This window comes from Neovison vison, chromosome X, assembly GCF_020171115.1.
Source record: "Neovison vison isolate M4711 chromosome X, ASM_NN_V1, whole genome shotgun sequence".
NCBI lineage: Eukaryota > Metazoa > Chordata > Mammalia > Carnivora > Mustelidae > Neogale > Neogale vison.
Window position 1 is genome coordinate 76,461,700 of NC_058105.1, and position 18,248 is coordinate 76,479,947.

At 43.7% G+C, this 18,248-nt stretch overlaps 1 pseudogene; it reads left to right on the forward strand.

The window, feature by feature from the left end:
* Window positions 1-215: 215 nt before the first annotated feature.
* LOC122896621 lies at window positions 216-17,428 on the forward strand (annotated as a pseudogene).
* Window positions 17,429-18,248: the final 820 nt, after the last annotated feature.

The window sequence follows — 18,248 nt, forward strand, 5'->3', positions numbered from 1 at the left end:
TGAGGGACCCACTGTGTGGCTCCAGGGTCCCTCTGCCTCATTCGTTGATATGGCCCTGATGGTGCAACAGGCTCTGGACTCCAAAAGCTTTGGCACAAATTTAAGAAGATTTTGTTCATGTGTATGGCAGAACCTGATAATCTCTCAATAGTTAACCAGCTATGGGATCTAGCAGCAGATACATTAAATAGAAGAGCCAATGTCCAGGATCAGACATGTCTGCCTGGTCTTATTTGTTTATGGACCATCCCAACCCCCCTGTTGTCCATTCCACTTTGCTCACTCTTTAGTACTTAGCAGAATGCCATGCCAACAGAGAAAAGATGAAAGAAAAACATATGATGTTAAGCTTGCACAATGTTATATAGTAGACTACAACTCCAGGAGAAACAAAACTGCTGGCTTCTGAAATTTATAACACTTTTTTGGTTTTCCAAATATAGCAGATCGTAAATTCACAATAAGGAAAGCTCAGTTTTTTCTGGGAACTACAAACAAACGTGCCAAAATAGTGGTTTTGTACATAGATGGTCTTGATGATATGTACATAGATGGTCTTGATGACAAATCTCTGTGAAGAAGCTTTGTTAAGAATTAAAGGTGTACATGGGAAGATGGAGAGGAGAAAGGAGTTGGGGGAAATTGTAGTGGGAGATGAACCATGAGAGACTATGGACTCTAAAAAACAATCTGAGGGTTTTGAAGGGGCGGGGCATGGGAGGTTGGGTGAAACTGGTGGTGGGTATTATGGGGGGCAAGTATTGCATGGGACACTGGGTATGGTACATAAACAATGAATTCTGGTACACTGAAAAGAAATTTAAAAAATAAAAATTTTTAAAGTTAAAAAAATTAAAGGTGTTATTAGCTTTATTTTTCAAATGGCTATTCAAAGATGTGTGGTGTGTGTAAGGGCCTACTTAGCCAGAGAGAGCCATTTTGTTGTTTATGCAGTAAACTTAGATTGAACTTGCCTCTTCCCCCCAAAATAGAAAAGCACTTAGAAACAGAACTGGTGAAATATGACTGACCAGCCCCTGATAGCGGAGCCCACATACAAGGACGTGTCCGGCCAGGTGGAAATGTCCAATCAGTAAAATCACACATATTACCTCCCTACCTGCCAAGGATGAGATAGGCCAGGTGGAAACGTCCAAACAAGGGAAAGCACACGTATTACCCACCAAGGAGTGTGAGCCCTGCCTTTTGGACACCAGACAAAGGCACCAATTCTAGCCAAGGTCATAGGCTGAATTAGATGACTATCATGGGGTAGAATGTAATTCAATTGGCCACCTGTGTGTGGCCAGGGCACACGGCCTTTACTCTATAAAAGTTAGTCTGTGAGAATGGGAGGGGTCACCTCTTTGCAAGAGACGGCCCTGGCCAGTCAGTTTGATTCTCGATGCTTGGTGTGAAATAAAGCTTTGCTTGACCTTCACTTTGTATCAGCCTTGTCCTTTTGTCTATGGACCCTTTCGGTGGGGGCTCATCCGGGATAAAACGACAAGGACTGAGCCAGCATCAGAAAGCCTCCGGAGGTAAGATCTCAAGACCCCTTGAGATCCTATCTGTCTGTTTGTCTGTCTTGTCTGTCTGTCTTTTCTGTCTGTCTGCGGAGCTCCAGGGTAATAACCGGGAGAAGCTGGATGCAGCATAGCTCCCAGGGCTGGAGTGGATGTGGGGACGCCTCATCCCTCTGGGGGGATTGCCAGGGGGTAGGGGCCCTCCCAGGCAATCAGGGGACTGAGAAAATTGCCAACATTGGGTACATCTAGGGGACCAGGTGGAATCCCCACCAGCGAGTGCATCTAGGTGACCAAAAAAATCCCCAACAACGAGTGTGTCAAGGGGACCACAACCGTTGGGTTTACGGATGCATGTGGGGAACCGAGAAAATTCCCCGCTGGGTCAACAGATGCTCATAGGGAACCAAGAAAATTCCCTACAGTGGCAGGTTACGTTTTTAAGCTGGGATTACATCTTGTACATCTTTGGGTTTAACATCTGGTTGAAGATGGGCCGCTGGGCCTGTGGTTGTCTTTGTCTTGTCTTCTTGTTGCTTGTTGTGTTTGAAGGAATGGGGCAAGCAGAGTAAGGGGACTCTTATTTTCATCTCTCCGTTCCTCCTCATAGATGTGGGGCTTCCCCCTTACTCATTTCTTGTGTTAATGGCTGGCTATAACTGGAGCCAACTGGGGTTGGTCTAACTCAAGACAGAGACTTTAAGGAATATTCCCAAGCAGCTGCCAAAACTTCCTTTGTTTCGGGGAAGTTCCTTGCCCTCTCTGGCCCGATGTGGACTGCCTAGCCCCGACCCCTTGCTGGTGGGAAAGCATGATGTCTGCTCCTCTGTTGAAGTGGATAAGCTCTAAAACTGGGAATCCTTTCTCTGCCTTCTGGTGGCACTTTGCTTCTTCTGTCTCCCACTTCTCATGTTTCTGCACCAACGTGCGTGCAGCCTGCATGACTAGCCTCTAGATCATGCACCACGGCTCCTCCTCTCTTCACTGTCAGGGAGCAAGAAAAGCAGCCCCTGGACCTAACACCCCCCATTCCAAATCCTCCCACCCATGTCTCAGGTAAATATTCAAAGTGGAGTGGGCCCAGGTGGAACATAAATCAGTATTTGAACTAAGTTTGTTGGTTTAATTAAGATATACATGTCTTTTAAGTTATCAGCAGTAAATGTAAAACTTCAGAGTTTACTTAAGATTAAATAAGCTCATTATTTCTGTTAAAATCTGTTGAAATCTATTAGCAAAGAAATGACTAAACTGATGGTTAATTGTCTGTCTCAAAGTTTAGTAGGTAATTGCTAAAGTAGCTTTCAAAGTCTTTGGTAACCTGAAACTTTAAAGTTTTGGTTGGATGACAAATGGTTTTAAATTATGGACATCTAGATCTTAACCAAACAGGATAAAATGCTAAGACATTAATTACTGAAACTAGGTTTGTGCTTTTGAAATCTGTTGGTAAACATGTTTTGCGCTTAACTGATTCATAAATTTGCCATCTGAAGAATTCTGTTGTAACAGTTTACAATTGGTTAATAACTGATTAAGGTGTTTCTAAGAGTACAAAATTCTGCTAAATGTAACTAAGACTGATGGAAATAAGGGAGACAACTCTGTATGTAGGAAAGTAGGTAATATGTAAGAAAGATTTAAGAAATGTAAGTACATTTTGTTGAAAGTAAAAAAGGTAATTTTGTCCTAAATGAGATGGTTGTTTGGAAGGAAATGGCTTGGGACAAAACCTGAATGCAAAGGAAAGTTGAAGAAGGTTTGTGAAGGAAAATCTTCAGGAAAAAAAAAAAAAATTTAGGTATGGTCAGAACAGACTAAGGAAAAAAAAAAAAAGGGGGAGAAAAGACCAGATGCCTGATCCTGTTTAAAAAAGAAAGAAAGAACAGCCTCCAAGGTGATTTAGCACTCTCCTGACCTGCCTCCACATAGATTATACTTCAAGTGAAAGGACCATTTGGCCTTGAGAGATTAAGGAAGCAGCCCAACCTTGAGGGACTGCGGAAACACCCTGTTACCATCCTCCGTTGCCTGTAACCATAGAAACTCACTCTTATTTGTAAAGAGTGAAAGGGGAGGCTGGTCACCTCCCATTAGCCAGGGATACCCAAAAAGGGGAGGGTGTCCAACCTGTTTGAATCTGAAGAGTGCTTGAATTTGTGAATGTGTCTGTATGGCGCCACCCCCTAGGCTATGGAGTCTGAGTGGGCTGCACCCTGAGTCTCGTGGGGCGTCATATGGCATAACAGTCATCTACTCCACGGAGTAGCCTGGTCTGGGGTTTATACGGACAGACCTTAGCTAAGATGCTCCTAAGTTCCCTCGAGGGACGCGAGCAGGACAGCATCTGAAAGACCCCCCTCTCTTTGTCTGTGACATCCACGATGGGAGGGAAACCCAGAAAACTCATATCTTAAGACTGCACGCTTAAAAATAAAAAAGGTAAACACACTGGTATAGAAAAGCTGGTTTTCTCTCTGTTTAAAAGGGCAAAGTTTTCTTCGGTTAATTGAAATGTAAAGGGTTTTCTCTTTGCCTGCCCAGAAAGCCCAGTTTCTATGTTTTGTTTTATCAGGTGTTTAACATCCCTAATTATATTTAGGCATGTGTTTTAAAAACTTTCTAAGGTTTTACTGGAAGAGATTATGCTGAGTGAAATAAGTCAAGTCAATTATCATATGGTTTCACTTATTTGTGGAGCATAACAAATAGCATGGAGGACAAGGGGTGTTAGAGAGGAGAAGGGAGATGGGGTAAATTGGATAGGGAGGTGAACCACGAGAGACTATGGACTCTGAAAAACAATCTGAGGTGTTTGAAGTGGCGGGGGGTGGGAGGTTGGGGTACCAGGTGGTGGGTATTATAGAGGGCACGGCTTGCATGGAGCACTGGGTGTGGTGAAAAAAATAATGAATACTGTTTTTCTAAAAATAAATGAATTGAAAAAAATAAAAAAATAAAATATTATCTAATACAGTTAAAAAATAAAAATAAAAACTTTCTAAGGTTTTAGCAATTGTTTTTTTTCCCCCAATTTATTTATTTTCAGAAAAACATTATTCATTATTTTTTAACCACACCCAGTGCTCCATGCAAGCTGTGCCCTCTATAATACCCACCACCTGGTACCCCAACCTCCCACGCCCCCGCCACTTCAAACCCTTCAGACTGTTTTTCAGAGTCCATAGTCTCTCATGGTTCACCTCCCCTTCCAATTTACCCAAATTCCCTACTCCTCTCTAACGCCCCTTGTCCTCCATGCTATTGGTTATGCTCCACAAATGAGTGAAACCATATGATAATTGACTCTCTCTGCTTGACTGATTTCACTCAGCATAATCTCTTCCAGTCCCGTCCATATTGCTACAAAAGTTGGATATTCGTCCTTTCTGATGGAGGCATAATACTCCATAGTGTATATGGACCACATCTTCCTTATCCATTCATCCGTTGAAGGGCATCTTGGTTCTTTCCATAGTTTGGCGACTGTGGCCATTGCTGCTATAAACATTGGGGTACAGATGGCCCTTCATTTCACGACATCTGTATCTTTGGGGTAAATACCCAGGAGTGCAATTGCAGGGTCGTAGGGAAGCTCTATTTTTAATTTCTTGAGGAATCTCCACACTGTTCTCCAAAGTGGTTGCACCAACTTGCATTCCCACCAACAGTGGAAGAGGGTTCCCCTTTCTCCACATCCTCTCCAACACATGTTGTTTCCTGTTTTGTTAATTTTGGCCATTCTAACTGGTGTAAGGTGATATCTCAATGTGGTTTTAATTTGAATCTCCCTGAGGGCTAATGATGATGACCATTTTTTCATGTGTCTGATAGCCATTTGTATGTCTTGATTGGAGAAGTGTCTGTTCATATCTTCTGCCCATTTTTTGATGTGTTTGTCTGTTTCGTGTGGGTTGAGTTTGAGGAGTTCATTATAGATCCTGGATATCAACCTTTTGTCTGTACTGTCATTTGCAAATATCTTCTCCCATTCCGTGGGTTGCCTCTTTGTTTTTTTGACTGTTTCCTTTGCTGTGCAGAAGCTTTTGATTTTGATGAAGTCCCAGAAGTTTATTTTCACTTTTGTTTCCTTTGCCTTTGGAGACGTATCTTGAAAGAAGTTGCTGTGGCTGATATCAAAGAGATTACTGCCTATGTTCTCCTCTAAGATTCTGATAGATTCCTGTCTCACGTTGAGGTCTTTTATCCATTTTGAGTTGATCTTTGTGTACGGTGTAAGAGAATGGTCGAGTTTCATTCTTCTACATATAGCTGTCCAGTTTTCCCAGCACCATTTATTGAAGAGACTGTCTTTTTTCCACTGTATATTTTTTCCTGTTTTGTCGAAGATTAATTGACCATAGAGTTGAGGGTCCATATCAGGGCTCTCTACTCTGTTCCACTGGTCTATGTGTCTGTTTTTATGCCAGTACCATGCTGTCTTGGTGATCACAGCTTTGTAATAAAGCTTGAAATCAGGTAAGGTGATGCCGCCAGCTTTATTTTTGTTTTTCAACATTTCCTTAGCGATTCGGGGTCTCTTCTGATTCCATACAAATTTTAGGATTATTTGCTCCAGCTCTTTGAAGAATGCCGGTGGAATTTTGATCGGAATGGCATTAAAAGTATAGATTGCTCTAGGCAGTATAGACATTTTAACAATGTTTATTCTTCCGATCCAAGAGCATGGAATGGTCTTCCATCTTTTTGTGTCTTCTTCAATTTCTTTCATGAGTGTTCTATAGTTCCTCAAGTATAGATCCTTTACCTCTTTAGTTAGGTTTATTCCCAGGTATCTTATGGTTCTTGGTGCTATAGTAAATGGAATCGATTCTCTAATTTCCCTTTCTGTATTTTCATTGTTGGTGTATAAGAAAGCCACTGATTTCTGCACATTGACTTTGTATCCTGCAACGTTGCTGAATTGCTGTATGAGTTCTAGTAGTTTGGGGGTGGAGTCTTTTGGGTTTTCCATATAAAGAATCATGTCATCTGCGAAGAGAGAGAGTTTGACTTCTTCATTACCAATTTGGATACCTTTTATTTCTCTCTGTTGTCTGATTGCTGTTGCTAGGACTTCTAATACTATGTTGAACAAGAGTGGTGAAAGTGGGCATCCTTGTCTTGTTCCTGATCTCAGTGGGAAGGCTGCAAGCTTTTTCCCATTGAGGATGATATTTGCTGTGGGTCTTTCATAGATAGATTTGATGAGGTTCAGAAATGTACCCTCTATCCCTATACTTTGAAGCATTTTAATCAGGAACGGATGTTGGATTTTGTCAAATGCTTTTTCTGCATCAATTGAGAGGACCATGTGGTTCTTCTCTCTTCTCATATTAATTTGTTGTATCACATTGATTGATTTACGAATGTTGAACCATCCTTGTAGCCCAGGGATGAATCCCACCTGATCATGGTGGATAATCTTTTTAAGGTGTTGTTGGATCCTGTTGGCTAGGATCTTGTTGAGAATCTTAGCATCCATATTCATCAGTGATATTGGTCTGAAATTCTCCTTTTTGGTAGGGTCCTTGCCTGGTTTGGGGATCAGGGTAATGCTGGCTTCATAGAAAGAGTCTGGAAGTTTTCCTTCTGCTTCAATTTTTTGAAACAGCTTCAGGAGAATAGGTGTTATTTCTTCTTGGGAGGTTTGGTAGAATTCCCCAGGGAATCCATCAGGTCCTGGGCTCTTGTTTTTTGGGAGATTTTTGATCACTGCTTCAATCTCGTTATTAGATATCGGTCTATTCAGGTTGTCGATTTCTTCCTGGTTCAATTTGGGAGTTTATAGTTTTCCAGGAATGCATCCATTTCATCTAGGTTGCTAAGCTTATTGGCATATAACTGTTCGTAATAACTTCTGATGATTGTTTCTACTTCCTTGGTGTTAGTTGTGATCTCTCCCTTTTCATTCATAATTTTATGAATTTGGGATTTCTCTCTTTTCTTTCGGATTAGTGTAGCCAGTGGCTTATCGATCTTATTGATTCTTTCAAAAAACCAGCTTCTAGTTTCATTGATACGTTCTACTATATCTCTGGTTTCTCCCTCATTGATCTCAGCTCTAATCTTGATGATTTCCCTTCTTATGTGTGGAGTTGGTTTGATTTGTTGTTGATCCTCCAGTTTTTTAAGGTGTAGAGACAGCTGGTGTGTTCTGGATTTTTCAATTTTTTTGAGCAAGGCTTGGATGGCTATATATTTTCCCCTTAGGACGGCCTTTGCTGTATCCCATAGGTTTTGGACCGAAGTGTCTTCATTCTCATTGGTTTCCATGAATTGTTTCAGTTCTTCTTTGATCTCCTGGTTGATCCAAGCATTCTTAAGCAAGGTGGTCTTTAGCTTCCAGGTGTTTGAGTTCCTTCGGAACTTTTCCTTGTGATTGAGCTCCAGTTTCAAAGCATTGTGATCTGAGAATATGCAGGGAATAATCTCAGTCTTTTGGTATCGGCTGAGTCCTGATTTGTGACCCAGTATGTGGTCTATTCTGGAGAAGGTTCCGTGTGCACTTGAGAAGAATGAGTATTCTGCTGTTTTAGGGTGGAATGTTCTGTATATATCTATGAGGTCCATCTGGTCCAATGTGTCATTCAATGCTCTTGTTTCTTTATTGATTTTCTGCTTCGATGATCTGTCTAATTCTGAAAGAGGCGTGTTAAGATCACCTACGATTAGTTTATTCATATCAATATGACTCTTTATCTTGATTAACAGTTTTCTTAAGTAATTGGCTGCTCCCATATTGGGAGCATAGATATTTACAATTGTTAGATCATCTTGGTGGATAGTCCCTTTAAGGATTATGTAGTGTCCTTCTGTATCTCTGACTACAGTCTTTAGTTTGAAGTCTAATTTATCTGATATGAGAATCGCTACCCCAGCCTTCTTTTGAGTCCCATTGGCATGAAAGATGCTTCTCCACCCCTTCACTTTCAGTCTGCGTGTATCTTTAGGTTCAAAATGGGTCTCTTGTAGACAGCATATGGATGGGTCCTGTCGTTTTATCCAATCTGCAACCCTGTGCCGTTTTATGGGTGCATTTAGGCCATTCACATTGAGAGTGATTATTGATAGATACGTTTTTATTGACATCGAGTTACCTTTGAAGTCTTTCTTTCTGTAGACTGTCTCTATATTTCTGTTCAATGCTATTCTTGGGATTTTTCCTCTTTTATAGAACCCCCCTTAATATTTCTTGCAGTATCGGCTTGGTGGTTGCATAGTCTTTTAAGCCTTGCCGGTCTTGGAAACTCTTTATCTCTCCATCCATTTTGAATGTCAGTCTTGCTGGATAAAGTATTCTTGGCTGCATGTTCTTCTCATTTAGTGCCCTGAATATATCTTGCCAGCCTCTTCTGGCTTGCCAGGTCTCTGTGGACAGGTCTGATGTTATTCTGATGGGCTTCCCTCTGTAAGTAAGGAGCCTCTTTGCCCTGGCAGCTTTCAAGAGATTATACCTACAATTATAATTTCTCAATTTGACTATCAGGTGTCGTGATGTTTTTTTGGAGTGTATAATCTTGGGTGGAGACCGTTCAGCCTCTAGTACATGAACGCTGGTTTCATTCGCGAGATTCGGAAAGTTTTCATAAAGGACTTGTTCCACGACATCTTCTAGACTTCTTTCTTTCTCCTCCCCTTCAGGAATTCCAATAATTCTGACGTTGGAACGCTTCATGGCATCATTTATTTCCCTGATTCTGCTTTCGTGGGATCTAAGCTGTTTGTTCCAGGCTTCCTCCTGATCCTTTCTCTCTATCTGTTTGTCTTCCAGATCACTAATTCTATCTTCTGTCTCAGTTACCCTAGCTTTGAGAGAGTTTAGATTGGATTGGAACTCATTGAGAGCATTGTGGACCTCCTCCCTGGTAGCTTTAAGCTCCTCCCTAACATTGTGAACATCCTGTCTGGTCGCTTTCAGTTCGGCCCTAATCAATTCTGTTTGGTCATCCATGGCTTTCTCCAACCTAGCTATTGCCTGGATAATTGTTAGCCTGAATTCTCTTTCCGACATATTGTCTAGGTTGATAGCCGTTAGCTCTATTGCAGAAGGTCCATCCTCCTTATTTTTCTTCTGTTGGGCATTCCTCCTCCTAGTCATTTTGGTGGGAGAAGACTGAACAGATGTAGCTGGATGTATCAACTCTGGTGCAGTCAAGGTGCACCCTGGAACACTTCCTGATCTCCGTCTCAGAGAGAAGCCTCAGTCTGGGTGCAGAAGCTGAATAAATTCCCCCTTGGCCGCTGGCAGTGCAGGTTCCAAGTTGCAGACCCTGGAGGCGCAGGATCTTTTGCTCGTCCCCAAAGCCAAGGCAGTGGCGGCTGTCTGGGAGCTCCTGACCGCCAGAGAGGTTCCAAGCAGCGATCGCACACTGAGATTTTGTTGCCGGCCCAGGCTGGGAGTGCCCGGCTTGCGCGCACCTCTTTTCAGAGGCGGCTGTGTGTCCGGCGCGCGTCTGGGGCACTGAGAACGGGGCGCTGGTCCGTAAGCCGCAGGCTGGGCTTTTGCAAGCCTCTGTCCGGGAAAGAGTTTCGCGCGCACTCGGCTTAGACTTTGAAACAATGGCGCGGGTCAAGAAGCGCCCCCGGGCCTTAGAAACCCAGGAGAGCTTGAGCGACGTGCGCACGCATCTCAAGCTTTGTGGTAGGGCTAGCGCGCGTTCTGCAGACCGGCGCAGCTCCCATCCCCTCACAGGAGCCGGAACCCCCACGCTCTGGGGCGCACTGGCGGCTTAGGGACCAGGATCCGGTTTCTCCGCCGCACTCTCTCTGCCTCCACGCCGGGGAGGCCATCTGGGACCGGGGACTTAAGCCCCTGTCCCTAGCCGCCCTGATTCCCACAATTTGCCCCGGCGATCCTTTGCTCTTTTGGGGTGCTTTCAACCAGTCTCCAAGTTAATGCTGGTCCCCAGACGCAGGGCACTCTCGCTCGTATCGGGGTATTACTTTTGCACCGGTCGCCTCTGGTGGCTCCCTCCCCCTTTTGTTTATCTTCTGATATCAGTCCGCCGTTCCCATTCCGCTTTACCTGCTCGCTGGCGTCTTCTGTCCCTGTAGAGATCCAGACGTGTATAATCCTGATCTCAGGCTGATTTCATGGGTGATCAGAGTTCTTGGTAGGTAATCAGCTCACTTTGGGGTACCAGCTGAAAAGACGCCTCTTCCTAGTACCCCGCCATCTTGTCCCCCCCAGAAAGACCAGGTTTTAGCAATTGTTGACAAGATTTAAACCAATAATAAACCTTGGGTTACATTTGGGTAAATGCTGTAACTATTCTACAGATTCTATGCATTTCCTAAAGTTTTATTGTTTTGATAAGGTCATCACCTGGTAATTTAGCCATATCTATTCTGAGTTTTTGTCATTTGTAATTGTTTTAAATCTCTTGTAAGATGAAATCTGCCTTAGAATAACTTCATATAGGAGACTTTCAGGACAAATACAGGTCTTTGATATATTAAAACCCTGGAACGGAAATTAAGAATTTCCAGAAGTAAAAGCTGCATTCCGACTAAGCCAGAACTAGCAACATGGAAAGTGATATGGGACTAAATGAACTAAAAGATTATAGTGTCATATTGGTTATTTTAAACATTGCTGGTTCTCTAATGTTTGTTCTTCCAGACCAAGAAAACTTTTTTCCTTAAGATTTCTTTGAGTTACAGAAATAGAAAATATTTATTTACAAATGAATCAAGGCATTAAACTTTTCTCTCTATCTAAACCCTCTGAAACCAAAAGGGCTCAGTAAGTATTCTTTCTTCCATGGCAATCAGTCATTTGCATAAGTTCAATAAGAATCTGTTCTCTTTGTAACAGGAAAGCATTGGAAACTGGTTATTTTACCAAGGCTTTGACTGGAATGTCATATTTGAAAAGACTCAGATATGACCAGACAGCTTAAAGGAATGAAGGTTGACTTTATGAAACCTGGAGCCGTAAAGCCCTTTGGAACTGTTGGCCTGATACCTTGCTTACAGATTCCCAGCAGCCTCACCAGGTGAGTTAAGAATGTCACTCCTTGGTAGGTGCAGAGCCTCAGAAAAATTCACCCAAGTCGACTGGTATTGCAGGCACATATGATGACAAGTACATGACTTGGCTTCTGGCCCGGAGAGGCTACTAAAAGTTCAACCTAGAGATTCCTTATAAAAAGTTCCAGCAAAGCAGATTCTAAAAGATCTGTATGATCACACTCACTGTTCTTGCTGAGCTTATGTAAATAATTAGGCCAAGTTTTTTAAAAACTGGACTTGTTTTTCAAATAAATTAGTCCTGATTTGGCTATCTCTGGAAATGAGGGTTATTTTAGAGAGAAAAATTATGTTTTAATAACACGCCTTTATGGATGTTAAATTCTAGATTTGGTTGTCTTTAAATGTTTACCTAAGCTAGACAAGTTGAGGCAAACTTTAGTGGAAGATTTAAAATATTTATAAAATGGGTTAGACTAGACTATGAAGGGGACTGGGCTAAGACTAGGAGGAAATTAGTAAGCCAAATACATCAGGGCACTCATTTGGGGACATGCAAGCTTAAGGAGCTTATGGGCAAGCAGTTTCAAGTTTCTAAATTATGGCGTATGGCTCAGGATGTGGTTGATAGACGTGCTCAATGTCAGGTAGTAAATGAGGGAAGAACTAAAATGGGAAGAGGAAAAAGAGAAAGAGGTAAAGAGCCAAAAATTTATTGGGAAATGGATTTTACAGAGATGAAACTGGGAAAAAATATGGACACAAGTATATGTCAGTTTTTATGGATACTTTTTTAGGCTGGGTAGAGGCCTTTTCTGCCAAAGATGAGATGGCAAGAGTGGTAGCCAAAAGCTACTAGAGGTTTGGGTTACCTCTCGCGATTGGGTCAGACAATGGCCCTACATTTGTGAGTTCAGTCTCAAAGGCATTGGCCAAAGCCATTGGCACTAATTGAAAACTACATTGTGCTACTGGCCCCAGAGTTGCGGGCAAGTAGAGAGAATGAACTGGACTCTTAAAGAGACCTTGACAAAGCTAAGTCTGGAGGCTGGTGATGGATGGGTGACTCTCCTTCCTTTCGCCCTCCTCATGGCATGATGTACACCCTATTTAAACAAGGTGACCCCATTTGAAATAATGTTTGGGAAACATCCCCACCCCTCGCTCTGCCCTCAGCTACAAAAGGTTGCCCTAGCAAAAGTGACTCATCAGTCTGTACTCCAGTCACTGCAGGCATTGCAGTCTGTCTTAAAAAGAGCCCACTCAGGGATCCGAACTGCCCACACTGAAATGGAGATGGAGCTGGAACCACATCCTTACCAACCCGGGGACTTGGTTTGAATGTGCTGCTGCCAAGTAGAAAACTTGGAACCTCGCTGGAAGGGACCATTTACTGTCATCCTAACCACCCCCACAGCAATAAAAGTAGAAGGCATCTGGGCCTGGATTCACACGAGCCACGTCAAATGAGCCGAAGACAGGGACGCCCCCCAGAGATGGATGCCATTGCCGATGGACCCCGCCGACCATGGACTAAAGCTAAGACTCAAAAAAACAATGAGTTCATTAAGTTTATTGTTACTTCTATTATTACCGGTCTATGTAAAAACTTCTGAGTCACCCCATCAGACAGAGAAGTATAAATGGGATATTAGACAAGTGGGATTAACAAAAATTGAAAAGGTTATACAAAGCAATAAATGGCTGACCCATCAGCTAACTATGCAATTTAATATAACCATATGTCAATTGGCACCTGTAACTCCTTGTGTCATGCATGACTCTTACTACATGTGCCCTTACACAGGGACTCATACAGGGTGGGGAAGAGCTTCAGACTATTACTGTGCACGGTGGGAATGTGAGACAATAGCCTCTGATTGGGGAATAAACCGTGACCCCCATATAATGGTAGTACCCATCAGAACAGATAACTGGTAACACAAAAAGAATTTGTTAAAAATTTAGCCACAGGGATCTTTCCTTTAATTGCATCCCACCGATCTGGAAAATATTGTACAAATATATCTATTACAATCATCAACCCCAAAGATCATCTCTGGGAATATGGCCAATCTTGGGGCCTTAGATATTATGAACCTGGTGCAGATAGAGGAGGGCAATTCACCATCCAGAAGGTAAGAATTTGAGAACCACTTCAGCCTATAGGGCTGAACCCAGTTTTAAATCCTCCCAAGCTATTAAAACCAACCTAGTTACCCGCCACGTCTACCCCAAGGGAAACTATCATAAAAAATAAAAGAGAAAAGGTTGACAATGGCCATAATGCTATAAAAAGTTTTACTCCCACTTGCAGATACAATGTTTAATTTTTTAAATGCTTCACATCCTAATATCACCCGAGACTGCTGGCTATGTTTAAATCCTCAGCTCCCATACTATATTGGCATGGGGTCCAATCTTACTATAGGGACCCAAAAGGGCCAAATTAAAATGAAAGCTCTGGGACGCCTGGGTGGCTCAGTTGGTTAAGCAGCTGCCTTTGGCTCAGCTGCCTTCAGCCCAGCGTCCTGGGATAAGGTCCCACATCAGGCTCCTTGCTCATCAGGGAGCCTGCTTCTCCCTCTGCCTCTGCCTGCCATTCTGTCTGCCTGTGCTCACTCTCTCCCCTCTCTCTCTCTGATAAATAAATAAAATCTTTAAAAAAAATGAAAGCTCTTATAACTCCTGTGAATGGGAAAAAATACCTAGACTAACTTTAGGAGATATAAGAGGTAATGGACTTTGCTTTGCTACATGGAAAGGGAAACAATCTTCCCAATACAAAAACTTATGTGAGGCTATAATGGTCCCTACCATCTTCACTAATTTCCTTAAGGCCCCCTGTCGGGGCCTGGTTTGCTTGTAATTCAGGGCTTACACCATGCCTTAATCTTGCTTTATTCCAAAACTCTTCATGGAATGAACTCTGTATAACAGCTCACCTCCTTCCCCAAGTAGGTTATTATAAGGGGGTCAAAGGATTCCGCATCTTACTGCAGGGACAGGGCGAACAAAACGTGCGGTCCCATCCTAATTCCACCATTAATGGCTGCAGGAATAGCGGGATCTACAGCAATAGGAACCGCAGCCTTAATAAAAGAAAAAGTAGATTTTGAGGCTCTGGGATCCCAAGTAGATGCTGATTTATGTCACATGCATGAAAATATAGATAAGCTAACTGATTCCCTATGCTCTCTAGCCAAAATGGTACTGCAAAATAGAAGGGGGCTTAACATACTATTTTTAGAAAAAGGGGGACTTTGTGTAGCCTTGGGGGAAGAATACTACTTTTGGGTAAATCACACTGGGGTTGATGAAGTTCTCGAACCTAGGTGAGGTTCGGTGGGGTGAGGTTCGGAGCCGACGGCTAAAGAAAGATTTCTTAAGACGTCGCTGGTGCAAAAAGGTGGTTTATTAGAGCACGGAGACAGGACCCGTGGGCAGGCAGAGATGCGGCTGCCCCGAGCCTGTGAGGAGTGTCTGGTTATATACACAGGAGTTGGGTAGGTGAGGACAAAGGGGTGTTCAGAAGAGCTATTGGGGCAAAGAATACTATCAGGATATTGAAGGCTTGGTTACTATCAAGTCAAGGCCACCTCCCTTCTAATGAGGCATTAACATAAAGACAATTGGGAGTTTCCTGGTGGAATGTTAACATTCCTGCTATCAAGCATCCTTGTGAGTGAGATTTAGGTTTAGAAGAAATTTAACTTTATTTACTTTTCTTTTTACCTCCGCCTCCTTTGGTTTCTTATGGAGGGGAGGGTGGCATTAGGGCTTGAGAAACTGAGTTATGTGTCCTTGGAAATTGGGCTATTGATAAGGTAACTTCTTTGTTTGTAAATCTCAAGGACATTTGCAAATAAAGGGAGACTCCTGCCTTACAGGATTGTGATCTCTGCAATATAACCATTTGTTTTTCTTTCAGGGCAGTAAGGGGTGCCTGAGGAATGTCACACATATTATTAAGGGGAGTGGGTGGAGATGGGGTGCAAGGCGCCAGCCCTTGCTCCCTCCTCAGCCAGCCTCCAGCTCCCTCATCAGGGTCATTAAAGACAGCTTGACAGCCGTCAAAAAAAAATTGGATGAGCGCAAACAACAGCGCAGGGACTCCCAGGGATGATATAAAAGTTTATTCAACTGGCCTCCATGGATGACTTCCCTAATATCAGCAATTGCAAGCCCCTTAATCTTACTATTATTGATGTTACTCTTTGGCCCCTGCACTATAAAGGCCCTGATGTCATTTATACAAAAAAAAAAAAAAATGGGGCGATAAAGATGCTAATCTTACAAACTCAGTATGATCCCTTACAACAGGGAGACATAGAATTGTCAAAGATTTGACTAATCTCCAAAGAAAAGGGGGGAATGTAAGGGCCTACTTAGCCAGAGCAAGCCATTTTTCTGTTTATGCAGTAAACTTAGATTGAACCTGCCCCTTCCCCCCAAGAGAAAAGCGCTTAGAAACAAAACTGGTGAAATATGACTGACCAGCCCCTGATAGCGGAGCCCACATACAAGGACGTGTCCGGCCAGGTGGAAATGTCCAATCAGTAAAAGCACACGTATTACCTCCCTACCTGCCAAGGATGAGCCAGGCCAGGTGGAAACATCCAAACAAGGGAAAGCGCACGTATTACCCACCAAGGAGTGTGAGCCCCGCCTTTTGGACACCAGACAAAGGCACCAATTCTAGCCAAGGTCATAGGCTGAATTAGATGACTATCATGGAGTAGAATGTAATTCAATGGGCCACCTGTGTGTGGCCAGGCTCAACCACATGGCCTTTACTCTACAAAAGTTAGTCTGTGAGACTGGGAGGGGTCGCCTCTTTGCATGAGACGACCCTGGCGGGTCAGTTTGATTCTCGATGCTTGGCACGAAATAAAGCTTTGTTTGACCTTCACTTGTCTTGTCCTTTTGTCTACGGACCCTTTCAGTGTGGATCCATTTGGATTTGAAAGCAGAGGCCTTGGCATCAGTAATAGCATCAATCAAGGATATGAAGGCTCAGCATGTTGTGAAAAGTGAAATTGGAGAAGAGATGCTGCTCCCATTCCAAGATATACCTGTGGAAGTAGAACAGAACATAGAAGAGCCCAAATACCTGCCTGGGGATAAGAGTCCCTCAAAGAAGCAAGAAAAAGCAGTGTCCCAGGTCAGCTCACACCCAGAGGGTGGAGCTAGCTGGCTAAGGACAGCTGCAGGGTTTTGTTTTTTTGTGTGTGTTTTTTTTTGTTTTTTGTTTTGTTTTGTTTTGTTTTGTTTTTGAAGGTCAAGCAAAGCTTTATTTCGCGCCAAGCATCAGGAATCTAACCGAACATTCGGGGCCGCACCTCTTACAAGAGAGGGCAACCCTTCTCTGTTTCACAGACTAGCTTTTAAGGGCAAAGGCCATGCGGTCAGGCCTGGCCACTCACAGGTGGCCAATGAGATTTTAACACACACAGGAAACTCCACAGTGATGCTAGGTGACCAATTGGGTTACAATTTACCCTCGTAGACATTTGAACCAGCCTATTACACCTTGATTGGGATTGGTGCCCAAAAGGCTCCCAAAGGGCAGGGCCTATACTCCTTGGTAACCAGGGAGACAGTATGCATCCCCCACTGATTGAATACCTCCACCTGGCCCAACCCACCCTTGTACTTGGACTTTGTTATGTGGGACTGGTTTCCCAGACTTGCTTTTAAGTAAGTTCCCCTGGGCGGGGGACAAGGTCAATTTAAGCTTTACAGCAAAATTGCAGTTCAACTGGGGTGGGGCTGCTCTGACTGAATAGGCCCTTACATTCCCCCCTTTTCTTTGGAGATTAGTCAAATCTGACTTTTCAGCCAGTTCTACGTCCCTTTTTTAACAGCTGCCAGACTGTTTTAATGATTCTAGAGTGTTTTACCCAGAAACAGCATTTCTCTCCTAGGGCTACACAGAGCAGCCCCTTTTTAGAAATAGTATGTCAAGCCCTAATTGTCTATATTTCCCACCTATACTTTAACAATAGAAGCAACAATGAACTCAATGAACTCATTGTTTCTGAGTCTTAGCTTTAGTCCATGATCAGCGGGGTCCATCAGCAGTGGCATCCACCTCTGGGGGGCGTCCTCATCCTTGGCTTGTTTGACGTGACCCGCGTGAATCCAGGCCCCGATGCCTTCTATTTTCATCGCCGTGGGGGTGGTCGGGATGACAGCAAACTGTCCCTTCCAGCGAGGCTCCAAGTTTCCCACTTGGCAGCAGCGCATCCAAACCAAGTCCCTGGGTTGGCGAGGATGTGGCTCCTTCCAAGACAGACTGCAACGCCTTGTTTAAGCAGGGTGTACATCGTGCCCCTTGGCCATCTGTAGTAGTGCCTTGGGTGAATGCAATCAGCTCCGTTTTCCGCCGAGGTCCTGTGTGGCAGGGCTGTCGTCCAGAGTCCCTGCTCAGGAGAAACCACGGCAGCCCCCGCATACCTCTTTCCATCGACCGTGTAGCTACTCCCGTCTCTGAACAGAGTCATTTCCGCATCTGGGAGGGGAGTGTCTCTGAGATCCGACCTTATTCCTGTGACTTGGGCTGGGCCTTCCCGCAGTCGCGTGGGTGGTCAGCCAGCACCTCTGGTAGCAACGTGGCTGGATTTAGCACCGCCTGAGGCTGGGAGATCACTTTTGGTTCATTGAGGAGGAAGGCCCGATACCCCATCACTAGGGTATTTGTTATCCACCGATCTGGTGGAGTCCGGAGAAGGCCCTCGATAGCGT